Source organism: Oncorhynchus keta, chromosome 1 (assembly GCF_023373465.1).
Source record: "Oncorhynchus keta strain PuntledgeMale-10-30-2019 chromosome 1, Oket_V2, whole genome shotgun sequence".
In the NCBI taxonomy this organism is placed as follows: Eukaryota; Metazoa; Chordata; class Actinopteri; order Salmoniformes; family Salmonidae; genus Oncorhynchus; species Oncorhynchus keta.
This window is the reverse complement of record NC_068421.1, coordinates 84,338,429-84,350,928: the sequence shown is the minus strand read 5'-3', so window position 1 is coordinate 84,350,928 and position 12,500 is coordinate 84,338,429. Positions and strand designations below refer to the sequence as shown.

General features: G+C 56.2%; 1 protein-coding gene across 10 annotated transcripts in view; it reads right to left on the bottom strand.

The window, feature by feature from the left end:
- Positions 1 to 12,500, bottom strand: part of kank4 (KN motif and ankyrin repeat domains 4) — a 167,591-nt gene that overhangs the window by 84,768 nt on the left and 70,323 nt on the right. For 9 of the 10 annotated variants that reach the window (XM_052462776.1, XM_052462765.1, XM_052462784.1 and 6 more), the window contains exon 2: positions 2,022 to 2,119. The exons of the other annotated variant lie outside the window; for it this stretch is intronic. The gene's annotated coding sequence lies outside the window, so the exon portion shown is untranslated. The remainder of the gene's footprint in view (positions 1 to 2,021; positions 2,120 to 12,500) is intronic. 10 annotated transcript variants of the gene reach the window in all.

Sequence of the window (12,500 nt, the reverse complement as noted above, 5' to 3'; positions counted from 1 at the left end):
GTAGTAGTTGTAGTAAGTAGCAGTAGCAGTAGTAGTAGTAGTAGCAGTAGCAGTAACAGCTGTAACAGCAGTAGCAGTAGTAGTAGTAGTAGCAGTAGTAGTGGTAGTAGCAGTAGCAGTAGCAGTAGCAGTAGTAGTAGTAGTAGCAGTAGTAGTAGTGGTAGTAGTAGTAGAAGTAGTAGTAGCAGTAGCAGCAGTAGTAGCAGCATTAGCAGTATCAGTAGTAGCAGCACTATTAGCAGTAGCAGCAGTAGTAGAAGCATTAGCAGTATCAGTAGTATCAGTAGTAGCAGTAGTAGTAGTAGCAGCAGTGGTAGTAGTACCAGTAGTAGCAGTAGTAGTAGCAGTACTAGTAGCAGTAGTAGCAGTAGTAGTACTGCTATGACTGCTGCTAGTACTGCTAGTACTGCTACTACTGCTGCTAGTACTGCTACTACTGCTGCTAGTACTGCTACTACTGCTACTAGTACTGCTACTACTGATACTGCTAATGCTGCTACTACTGCTGCAGTACTAGCAGCAGTAATAGCAGTAGTAGCAGTACTAGCAATACTAGCAGCAGTAGTAGCAGTAGTACTAGCAGTAGTAGCAGTAGTACTAGCAGTAGTAGCAGTACTAGCAGCAGTAGTAGCAGTAGTAGCAGTACTAGCAGCAGTAGTAGCAGTACTAGCAGCAGTAATAGCAGTAGTAGCAGTACTAGCAGCAATAGTAGCAGTAGTAGCAGTACTAGCAGCAGTAGTAGCAGTACTAGCAGCAGTAGTAGCAGTACTAGCAATACTAGTAGCAGTAGTAGCAGAAGTAGTAGCAGTAGTAGCAGCAGTAGTAACAGTACTAGCAGCACACCCCGTACACACTATTGATCTTATTACGGTGACAGCTACAGAACCCTGTTACCCCACACACACTTACACGTACATGCACACACACGTGGGCGGACACTGCCCACACACATATGCACACACAGATAGGTGCACACCCTCCTACTCACACACACAGAGAGAGGGAAATTAGTTGGCCGGTTTCCAGTAAGGGTAGACACATTGTTCATTTCCCTCCATGTGTATTAGTGGAACATGAGCTCAGAGTCTGCTTGTTTCTCCTGCAATGCAGCAGCAGCAACTGCTAACAAGGGAAGTAGAAACACACTGGAACGAGTTACCGCTCTGTTAACACAGCAGCCTGGCTCCATACACAGCAAACCAGACACACACATGCAGACGCTCTCTCGTAAAACATAGGAGGCACATATATCTCTCACCTCTACTGCTTCGAGCATCACGCCCCCATGTAGTCCGCAGAGAGAGGGAGAGGAGAGGAGAGGAGAGGAGAGGAGAGGAGAGGAGAGGAGAGGAGAGGAGAGGAGAGGGAGAGAGGAGAGGAGAGGAGAGGAGAGGAGAGGGGGAGGAGAGGAAGAGGGGGAGAGGAGAGGAGAGGAGAGGAGAGGAGAGGAGAGGAGGAGGAGAGGAGAGGGAGAGGAGAGGAGAGGAGAGGAGAGGAGAGGAGAGGAGAGGAGAGGAGAGGAGAGGAGAGGAGAGGAGAGGGGGAGAGGAGAGGGGGAGAAGAGATAAGGGGGAAAAGAGAGGAGAAGGGGAGAAAAGAGGGGGAGAGGAGAGGGGCAGAGGAGAGGGGGAGAGGAGAGGAGAGGGTGGAAAAAATAGGGTGAGAGGAGAGGGGAAAAGAGAGGAGAGGGGGAGAGGAGAGGAGATGAGGAGGGGAGAGGGTGGAGAAAATAGGAGAGGGGAAAAGAGAGGAAAGGGGGAGAGAAGAGGGGGAGAGGAGAGGAGATGAGGAGAGGGGGAGAGAAGAGGAGAGGAGAGGGTAAAGAAAGACGGGAGGGAAGGAAAAAGGGAGGCTGACAGCATAAATAGAGAGGAGCATAGAGAGAGAAAACAGACAGGGCGACAAAAGGAGGCAGACAGAAAACAGATGGAAACAGATATAAACAGAGGAGAGTCACAGAGAGAAGGAGAGAAGAAAAAAAGAGGAGGATGAGTCAGAGAGAGAGAGGGGATTCCTCTCACCTGCTGTGCAGCCAGCTTTTCTCGTCTATTCCCCTCTTCCTTTCGTCCTTTCCTCTCTGCCGTCTGCACGCGCTACTGCCGCCTTCCCTCCCTCTCAACTTCAATCCAGCACCAAAAAAAGAGAAGGGAGGAAAAGAAAGGAGGTTGGTGCTGAGAGGAGAGGAGAAGAGAGGAAAGGAAGCGATAGTCAGGCAGCTGCTCTGTGTATTGGCTCTATGATTGGTCACCCTCTGCCTACCTACAGCAATGAGCTCTATGATTGGTCACCCTCTGCCTACCTACAGCAATGAGCTCTATGATTGGTCACCCTCTGCCTACCTACAGCAATGAGCTCTATGATTGATCACCCTCTCCCTACCTACAGCAATGAGCTCTATGATTGGTCACCCTCTCCCTACCTACAGCAATGAGCTCTATGATTGGTCACCCTCTGCCTACCTACAGCAATGAGCTCTATGATTGGTCACCCTCTACAGCAATGAGCTCTATGATTGGTCACCCTCTCCCTACCTACAGCAATGAGCTCTATGATTGGTCACCCTCTACATCAATGAGCACTATGAGTGGTCACCCTCTCCCTACCTACAGCAATGAGCTCTATGATTGGTCACCCTCTACATCAATGAGCACTATGAGTGGTCACCTTTTGAGCCCAGAAAAAAATGAGACCAACAAAGAATAATACCTAGAAACACACAATCCAAACAACACTGCTACACTGTGTCTGGCTGTGTCTCTGTGTCTGTCGGTGTCTCTGTGTGTGTGTGTGTGCGTGTGTGTGTGTGTGTTTGTGTCTGCCTGTGTGTCTGTGTCTCTGTGTGTGTGTCTGTCTGTGTCTATGTGTGTGTGTGTCTCTCTCTCTGTGTGTGTGTGTGTGTGTGTGTGTGTGTGTGTGTGTGTGTGTGTGTGTGTGTGTGTGTGTGTGTGTGTGTGTGTGTGTGTGTGTGTGTGTGTGTGTGTGTGTGTGTGTGTGTGTCTGTGTGTGTGTGTGTGTCTCTCTCTGTGTGTGTGTGTGTGTGTGTGTGTGTGTGTGTGTGTGTGTGTGTCTGTGTGTGTGTGTCTGTCTGTGTGATCTAAGAGCTGCTCTGGTATGAATGAATCTCTCCCTGTAAAGTGACCTCTACACAAGGCTGTCTGCTGTCCACACACTCTCACCATCTCTACGTCCTCTCTCTATCCGGTCCTGGGAAATATAGCCACCCCCGTGTTGAACTCCCAACTCTCACCAGTCCAATCATTAGTGGTAGGGTAGGGCAAGGAGTCAATGTTTAAACACCATCCATCAAACACAGCTCTCACACACACACACACACACACACACACACACACACACACACACACACACACACACACACACACACACACACACACACACACACACACACACACACACACACAGTTTAAACAGCCCTATCTCTTATCTCCCTCTGCATTAATTCTTCGGGCGGGACTGGAGCAGACCCCAGAGACTGTGGCACTATTACCAAGCCACTTTATTACAAAGTCTGCACACCCCCTGAGAGGGACACACACACACTCACAGAGAGGGACACACACTCTCAGAGAGGGACACACACTCTCAGAGAGGGACACACACTCTCAGAGAGGGACACACACTCTCAGAGAGGGACACACACTCACAGAGAGGGACACACACTCACAGAGAGGGACACACAAACCCCCTGAGAGGGACACACAAACCCCCTGAGAGGGACACACAAACCCCTGAGAGGGACACACACACACTCACAGAGAGGGACACACACACACTCTGAGAGAGGGACACACACTCACAGAGAGGGACACAAACCCCCTGAGAGGGACACACACTCACAGAGAGGGACACACACTCACAGAGAGGGACACACACTCACAGAGAGGGACACACACTCACAGAGAGGGACACACACTCACAGAGAGGGACACACAAACCCCTGAGAGGGACACACACTCACAGAGAGGGACACACACTCACAGAGAGGGACACACAAACCCCCTGAGAGGGACACACACTCACAGAGAGGGACACACTCACAGAGAGGGACACACACTCACAGAGAGGGACACACTCACAGAGAGGGACACACTCACAGAGAGGGACACACACTCACAGAGAGGGACACACAAACCCCCTGAGAGGGACACACACTCACAGAGAGGGACACAAACCCCCTGAGAGGGACACACACTCACAGAGAGGGACACACACCCCCTGAGAGGGACACACAAACCCCCTGAGAGGGACACACACTCACAGAGAGGGACACACACTCACAGAAATTAATTTCCCTGGTTCCTGTTTGATTTAGTGATCTAGCCAGGATTTGTCATATATCCATATCCACACATCAGCCAGCTCTCAGGTGGTGTGTCAGACCAGCTCTCAGGGGGTGTGTCAGACCAGCTCTCAGGGGGTGTGTCAGACCAGCTCTCAGTGGGTGTGTCAGACCAGCTCTCAGGGGGTGTGTTAGACCAGCTCTCACTCCCTGTCTGGAGTGGTGAGGTGGGTGTGATTGTGCCGAGCCGGGCCATGTCTGGACAGACATCCCGAGGAAGGGCTGAGTGTGAAGAGCTGATAAGGCCGGCAGAGGGAAAGGGCTGTTTACATTGTGACGGACGCCTTTGAGCTAAACTGCTCCTGAGACACACAGGCTAATGGAAACACTGAACTATAGGGAGGGAGGGAGGGAGGGAGGGAGGGAGGGAGGGAGCGTGAAAGAGAGAGTGAGAAAGAGAGAAAGAGAGAGCGGGAGGGTAGGGGTGGAGAAAGAGTGATCCTTGTTGACCTATGACTGACAGGTGTTAGAACATGACACACACAAACTAGCCTTCTGTGACCTCCCAAATGACTCTGTCTGTCTCCTCCCTCCTGTTGTCTGTCTCCTCCCTCCTGTTGTCTGTCTCCTCCCTCCTGTTGTCTGTCTCCCCCTCCTGTTGTCTGTCTCCCCCTCCTGTTGTCTGTCTCCCCCTCCTGTTGTCTGTCTCCCCCTCCTGTTGTCTGTCTCCCCCTCCTGTTGTCTGTCTCCTCCCTCCTGTTGTCTGTCTCCCCCTCCTGTTGTCTGTCTCCCCCTCCTCTTGTCTGTCTCCCCCTCCTGTTGTCTGTCTCCCCCTCCTTTTGTCTGTCTCCCCCTCCTCTTGTCTGTCTCCCCCTCCTGTTGTCTGTCTCCCCCTCCTGTTGTCTGTCTCCTCCCTCTTGTTGTATGTCTCCCCCTCATGTTGTCTGTCTCCTCCCTCTTGTTGTATGTCTCCCCCTCCTCTTGTCTGTCTCCCCCTCATGTTGTCTGTCTCCTCCCTCCTGTTGTCTGTCTCCCCCTCCTGTTGTCTGTCTCCCCTCCTCTTGTCTGTCTCCCCCTCCTGTTGTCTGTCTCCCCCTCCTGTTGTCTGTCTCCCCGTCCTGTTGTCTGTCTCCTCCCTCCTGTTGTCTGTCTCCCCCTCCTGTTGTCTGTCTCCCCCTCCTGTTGTCTGTCCCCCCCTCCTGTTGTCTGTCTCCCCCTCCTGTTGTCTGTCTCCTCCCTCCTGTTGTCTGTCTCCCCCTCCTGTTGTCTGTCTCCCCCTCCTCTTGTCTGTCTCCCCCTCCTGTTGTCTGTCTCCCCCTCCTGTTGTCTGTCTCCCCCTCCTGTTGTCTGTCTCCCCTCCTGTTGTCTGTCTCCCCCTCCTGTTGTCTGTCTCCTCCCTCCTGTTGTCTGTCTCCCCTCATGTTGTCTGTCTCCCCTCCTGTTGTCTGTCTCCCTCCTGTTGTCTGTCTCCCTCCTGTTGTCTGTCTCCTCCCTCCTGTTGTCTGTCTCCCCCTCCTGTTGTCTGTCTCCCCTCCTCTTGTCTGTCTCCCCTCCTGTTGTCTGTCTCCCCCTCCTCTTGTCTGTCTCCCCCTCATGTTGTATGTCTCCCCCTCCTCTTGTCTGTCTCCCCCTCCTATTGTATGTCTCCCCCTCCTCTTGTCTGTCTCCCCCTCCTCTTGTCTGTCTCCCCCTCCTCTTGTCTGTCTCCCCCTCATGTTGTATGTCCTCCTCTTGTCTGTCTCCCCCTCCTCTTGTCTGTCTCCCCCTCATGTTGTATGTCTCCCCCTCCTCTTGTCTGTCTCCCCCTCCTCTTGTCTGTCTCCCCCTCCTCTTGTCTGTCTCCCCCTCATGTTGTCTGTCTCCCCCTCCTCTTGTCTGTCTCCCCCTCCTGTTGTCTGTCTCCACCTCCTGATTTCTGTCTCCCCCTCCTTTTGTCTGTCTCCCTCTTTTTGCTCTTGTTGTCTGTCTCCCCATCCTCTTGTCTGTCTCCCCCTCATGTTGTATGTCTCCTCCCTCCTCTTGTCTGTCTCCCCCTCATGTTGTCTGTCTCCTCCCTCTTGTTGTATGTCTCCCCCTCATGTTGTCTGTCTCCTCCCTCCTGTTGTCTGTCTCCCCATCCTGTTGTCTGTCTCCTCCCTCCTGTTGTATGTCTCCCCCTCCTGTTGTCTGTCTCCCCCTCCTGTTGTCTGTCTCCCCCTCCTGTTGTCTGTCTCCCCCTCATGTTGTCTGTCTCCTCCCTCCTGTTGTCTCTCCCCCTCCTGTTGTCTGTCTCCTCCCTCCTGTTGTATGTCTCCCCCTCCTGTTGTCTGTCTCCCCCTCCTCTTGTCTGTCTCCCCCTCCTGTTGTCTGTCTCCCCCTCCTGTTGTCTGTCTCCCCCTCCTCTTGTCTGTCTCCCCCTCATGTTGTATGTCTCCCCCTCATGTTGTATGTCTCCCCCTCCTGTTGTCTGTCTCCCCCTCCTCTTGTCTGTCTCCCCCTCATGTTGTATGTCTCCCCCTCCTGTTGTCTGTCTCCCCCTCCTCTTGTCTGTCTCCCCCTCCTCTTGTCTGTCTCCCCCTCCTGTTGTCTGTCTCCCCCTCCTGTTGTCTGTCTCCCCCTCCTCTTGTCTGTCTCCCCCTCCTCTTGTCTGTCTCCCCCTCATGTTGTATGTCTCCCCCTCCTGTTGTCTGTCTCCCCCTCCTGTTGTCTGTCTCCCCCTCCTGTTGTCTGTCTCCCCCTCCTCTTGTCTGTCTCCCCCTCATGTTGTATGTCTCCCCCTCCTGTTGTCTGTCTCCCCCTCCTGTTGTCTGTCTCCCCCTCCTCTTGTCTGTCTCCCCCTCCTCTTGTCTGTCTCCCCCTCCTGTTGTCTGTCTCCCCCTCCTCTTGTCTGTCTCCCCCTCCTCTTGTCTGTCTCCCCCTCATGTTGTATGTCTCCCCCTCCTGTTGTCTGTCTCCCCCTCATGTTGTCTGTCTCCTCCCTCTTGTTGTATGTCTCCCCCTCATGTTGTCTGTCTCCTCCCTCCTGTTGTCTGTCTCCCCATCCTGTTGTCTGTCTCCTCCCTCCTGTTGTATGTCTCCCCCTCCTGTTGTCTGTCTCCCCCTCCTGTTGTCTGTCTCCCCCTCCTGTAGTCTGTCTCCCCCTCATGTTGTCTGTCTCCTCCCTCCTGTTGTCTCTCCCCCTCCTGTTGTCTGTCTCCTCCCTCCTGTTGTATGTCTCCCCCTCCTGTTGTCTGTCTCCCCCTCCTCTTGTCTGTCTCCCCCTCCTGTTGTCTGTCTCCCCCTCCTGTTGTCTGTCTCCCCCTCCTCTTGTCTGTCTCCCCTCATGTTGTATGTCTCCCCTCATGTTGTATGTCTCCCCTCCTGTTGTCTGTCTCCCCCTCCTCTTGTCTGTCTCCCCTCATGTTGTATGTCTCCCCCTCCTGTTGTCTGTCTCCCCTCCTCTTGTCTGTCTCCCCCTCCTCTTGTCTGTCTCCCCCTCCTGTTGTCTGTCTCCCCCTCCTGTTGTCTGTCTCCCCCTCCTCTTGTCTGTCTCCCCCTCCTCTTGTCTGTCTCCCCCTCATGTTGTATGTCTCCCCCTCCTGTTGTCTGTCTCCCCCTCCTGTTGTCTGTCTCCCCCTCCTCTTGTCTGTCTCCCCCTCATGTTGTATGTCTCCCCCTCATGTTGTATGTCTCCCCTCCTGGTGTCTGTCTCCCCCTCCTCTTGTCTGTCTCCCCCTCATGTTGTCTGTCTCCCCCTCCTCTTGTCTGTCTCCCCCTCCTGTTGTCTGTCTCCCCCTCCTCTTGTCTGTCTCCCCCTCCTCTTGTCTGTCTCCTCCTCCTCTTGTCTGTCTCCCCCTCCTGTTGTCTGTCTCCCCCTCCTCTTGTCTGTCTCCCCCTCCTCTTGTCTGTCTCCCCCTCCTCTTGTCTGTCTCCCCCTCCTCTTGTCTGTCTCCCCCTCCTCTTGTCTGTCTCCTCCTCCTCTTGTCTGTCCCCCTCATGTTGTCTGTCTCCCCCTCCTCTTGTCTGTCTCCCCCTCCTCTTGTCTGTCTCCTCCTCCTCTTGTCTGTCTCCCCCTCATGTTGTCTGTCTCCCCCTCCTCTTGTCTGTCTCCCCCTCCTCTTGTCTGTCTCCTCCTCCTCTTGTCTGTCTCCCCCTCATGTTGTCTGTCTCCCCCTCCTCTTGTCTGTTTCCCTCTCCTCTTGTCTGTCTCCTCCTCCTCTTGTCTGTCTCCCCTCATGTTGTCTGTCTCCCCCTCCTCTTGTCTGTCTCCTCCTCCTCTTGTCTGTCTCCTCCTCCTCTTGTCTGTCTCCCCCTCATGTTGTCTGTCTCCCCCTCCTCTTGTCTGTCTCCTCCTCCTCTTGTCTGTCTCCCCCTCATGTTGTCTGTCTCCCCCTCCTCTTGTCTGTCTCCCCCTCCTCTTGTCTGTCTCCTCCTCCTCTTGTCTGTCTCCCCCTCATGTTGTCTGTCTCCCCCTCCTCTTGTCTGTCTCCCCCTCCTCTTGTCTGTCTCCTCCTCCTCTTGTCTGTCTCCCCCTCATGTTGTCTGTCTCCCCCTCCTCTTGTCTGTCTCCCCCTCCTCTTGTCTGTCTCCTCCTCCTCTTGTCTGTCTCCCCCTCATGTTGTCTGTCTCCCCCTCCTCTTGTCTGTCTCCTCCTCCTCTTGTCTGTCTCCTCCTCCTGTTGTCTGTCTCCCTCTTTTTGCTCCTGTTGTCTGTATTGTTCACTGTTTCTGTCCCCTGTTTCTCTACAGAGGTTCAGGGACAATAACAATGTTTTTTCCCCCTAGGGAATTCAATCTGTTTTCTCTCTTGCTGTGTCTGTATTCAACATACAGTACAGGCAGGGAGGGAAGCAGTGAGGCAGGGAGCAGAGAGCATGGAGCAAGGACGCAGGGAGGCAGGGAGGCAGGGAGGCAGGGAGCAGGGAGAAAGGACGCAGGGAGGCAGGGAGCAGGGAGAAAGGACGCAGGGAGGCAGGGAGGCAGGGAGCAGGGAGAAAGGACGCAGGGAGGCAGGGAGCAGGGAGAAAGGACGCAGGGAGGCAGGGTAAAGGGAGGCAGGTAGGCAGGGTAAAGGGTAAAGGGAGGCAGGGTCAGGGATCAGGGAGGCAGGGAGCAGGGTCAGGGAGCAGTGAAGCAGGGAGCAGGGAGGCAGGGAGCAGGGTCAGGGAGGCAGGGAGGCAGGGAGCAGGGTCAGGGAGCAGTGAAGCAGGGAGCAGGGAGCAGGGAGGCAGGGAGCAGGGAGCAGGGAGCAGGGATGCAGGGAGGCAGGGAGCAGTGAGGCAGGGAGCAGGGTCAGGGAGCAGGGAGCAGGGACGCAGGGAGCAGGGATGCAGGGAGGCAGGGAGCAGTGAGGCAGGGAGCAGGGAGGCAGGGAAGCAGGGAGCAGGGAGGCAGGGAGCAGGGAGGCATGGAGCAGGGAGCAGGGAGGCAGGGAGCAGGGTCAGGGAGAAAGGACGCAGGGAGGCAGGGTAAAGGGAGGCAGGTAGGCAGGGTAAAGGGTAAAGGGAGGCAGGGTCAGGGATCAGGGAGGCAGGGAGCAGGGTCAGGGAGGCAGGGAGGCAGGGAGCAGGGTCAGGGAGGCAGGGAGGCAGGGAGCAGTGAAGCAGGGAGCAGGGAGGCAGGGAGCAGGGTCAGGGACGCAGGGAGGCAGGGAGCAGGGTCAGGGAGGCAGGGAGGCAGGGAGCAGGGTCAGGGAGCAGTGAAGCAGGGAGCAGGGAGCAGGGAGGCAGGGAGGCAGGGAGCAGGGAGCAGGGAGCAGGGATGCAGGGAGGCAGGGAGCAGGGAGGCAGGGAGCAGGGTCAGGGAGCAGGGAGCAGGGACTCAGGGAGCAGGGATGCAGGGAGGCAGGGAGCAGTGAGGCAGGGAGCAGGGAGCAGGGAGGCAGGGAAGCAGGGAGCAGGGAGGCAGGGAGCAGGGAGGCAGGAAGGCAGGGAGCAGGGAGGCAGGGAGCAGGGTCAGGGAGCAGGGAGCAGTGAGGCAGGGAGCAGTGAGGCAGTGAGGCAGGGAGCAGTGAGGCAATGAGGCAGTGAGCAGGGAGTCAGAGAGCAGGGTCAGGGAGCAAGGAGCAGGGTCGGAGAGCAGGGTCAGAGAGCAGTGTCAGAGAGCAGGGTCGGGGAGCAGGGAGCAGGGTCAGAGAGCAGGGTCGGGGAGCAAGGAGCAGGGTCGGAGAGCAGGGTCAGAGAGCAGGGTCAGGGAGCAGGGTCAGAGAGCAGGGAGCAGGGTGCAGGGTCAGAGAGCAGGGAGCAGGGAGCAGGGAGCAGGGTCAGGGAGCAGGGTCAGGGAGCAGGGAGCAGGGTCAGAGAGCAGGGTCAGAGAGCAGGGTCAGGGAGCAGGGTCAGGGAGCAGGGTCAGAGAGCAGGGAGTAGGGTCAGAGAGCAGGGTCAGAGAGCAGGGTCAGGGAGCAGAGAGCAGGGTCAGGTAGCAGGGTCAGGGAGCAGGGTCAGAGAGCAGGGTCAGAGAGCAGGGTCAGGGAGCAGGGAGCAGGGTCAGGGAGCAGGGTCAGAGAGCAGGGTCAGAGAGCAGGGTCAGGGAGCAGGGAGCAGGGTCAGGGAGCAGGGTCAGGGAGCAGGGTCAGAGAGCAGGGTCAGAGAGCAGGGTCAGAGAGCAGGGTCAGGGAGCAGGGAGCAGGGTCAGGGAGCAGGGTCAGGGAGCAGGGTCAGAGAGCAGGGTCAGAGAGCAGGGTCAGAGAGCAGGGTCAGGGAGCAGGGAGCAGGGTCAGGTAGCAGGGTCAGGGAGCAGAGAGCAGGGTCAGGGAGCAGGGTCAGAGAGCAGGGTCAGAGGCCAGAGAGCAGGGTCAGGGAGCAGGGTCAGGTAGCAGGGTCAGGGAGCAGGGTCAGAGAGCAGGGAGTAGGGTCAGAGAGCAGGGTCAGAGAGCAGGGAGCAGGGTCAGGGAGCAGGGTCAGAGAGCAGGGAGCAGGGTCAGGGAGCAGGGTCAGGGAGCAGGGTCAGAGAGCAGGGTCAGAGAGCAGGGAGCAGGGTCAGGGAGCAGGGTCAGAGAGCAGGGTCAGAGAGCAGGGAGCAGGGTCAGAGAGCAGGGTCAGAGAGCAGGGAGCAGGGTCAGAGAGCAGGGTCAGAGAGCAGGGAGCAGGGTCAGAGAGCAGGGTCAGAGGAGGGAGCAGGGTCAGGGAGCAGGGTCAGAGAGCAGGGAGCAGGGTCAGGGAGCAGGGTCAGGGAGCAGGGTCAGGGAGCAGGGTCAGAGAGCAGGGAGCAGGGTCAGAGAGCAGGGTCAGGGAGCAGGGAGCAGGGTCAGAGAGCAGGGTCAGGGAGCAGGGAGCAGGGTCAGAGAGCAGGGTCAGAGAGCAGGGAGCAGGGTCAGGGAGCAGGGAGCAGGGAGCAGGGTCAGAGAGCAGGGTCAGGGAGCAGGGAGCAGGGTCAGAGAGCAGGGTCAGGGAGCAGGGAGCAGGGTCAGGGAGCAGGGTCAGGGAGCAGGGAGCAGGGTCAGGGAGCAGGGTCAGGGAGCAGGGAGCAGGGTCAGGGAGCAGGGTCAGGGAGCAGGGAGCAGGGTCAGGGAGCAGGGGTCAGGGAGCAGGGTCAGGGAGCAGGGAGCAGGGTCAGAGAGCAGGGTCAGGGAGCAGGGAGCAGGGTCAGGGAGCAGGGTCAGGGAGCAGGGAGCAGGGTCAGGGAGCAGGGTCAGAGAGCAGGGAGCAGGGTCAGAGAGCAGGGTCAGGGAGCAGGGAGCAGGGTCAGGGAGCAGGGGTCAGGGAGCAGGGTCAGGGAGCAGGGTCAGAGAGCAGAGAGGAGCAGCCAGAGAAGATGAATGGAGAAAGAGCAAAGCCCTCTTATTAAAATGGAACAAAACAGTTATGACAGGAAACAGAGAGGGCAGGGAGGATTTTTTCTCTGTTCTTTTCAATCATTTTTGTCTTATACACACGTTAATGTCTTTTTCTCTCTATTTTCACACATTTTGTTCTCTCATTACCTTATACACATACTGTAGGCCTCTCTCTCTATGTCTGCCTCTCAATTCAATTCAATTCAATTTAAGGGCTTTATTGGCATGGGGGAAAAAATCTATGTCTCTGTCTCTCTCTCACTCTCTGTCTCTCTGTCTCTTTGTCTCTCTCTCTCTGTATCTCTCTGTCTCTCTCTGTCTCTTTGTCTCTCTGTATCTCTGTCTCTCTGTATCTCTCTGTATCACTCTGTCTATTTGTCTCTCTGTCTCTCTGTCTCTCTGTCTCTCTGTCTCTCTGTCTCTCTGTCTCTCTCTGTCTCTCTGTCTCTCTCTGTCTCTCTGTCTCTCTGTC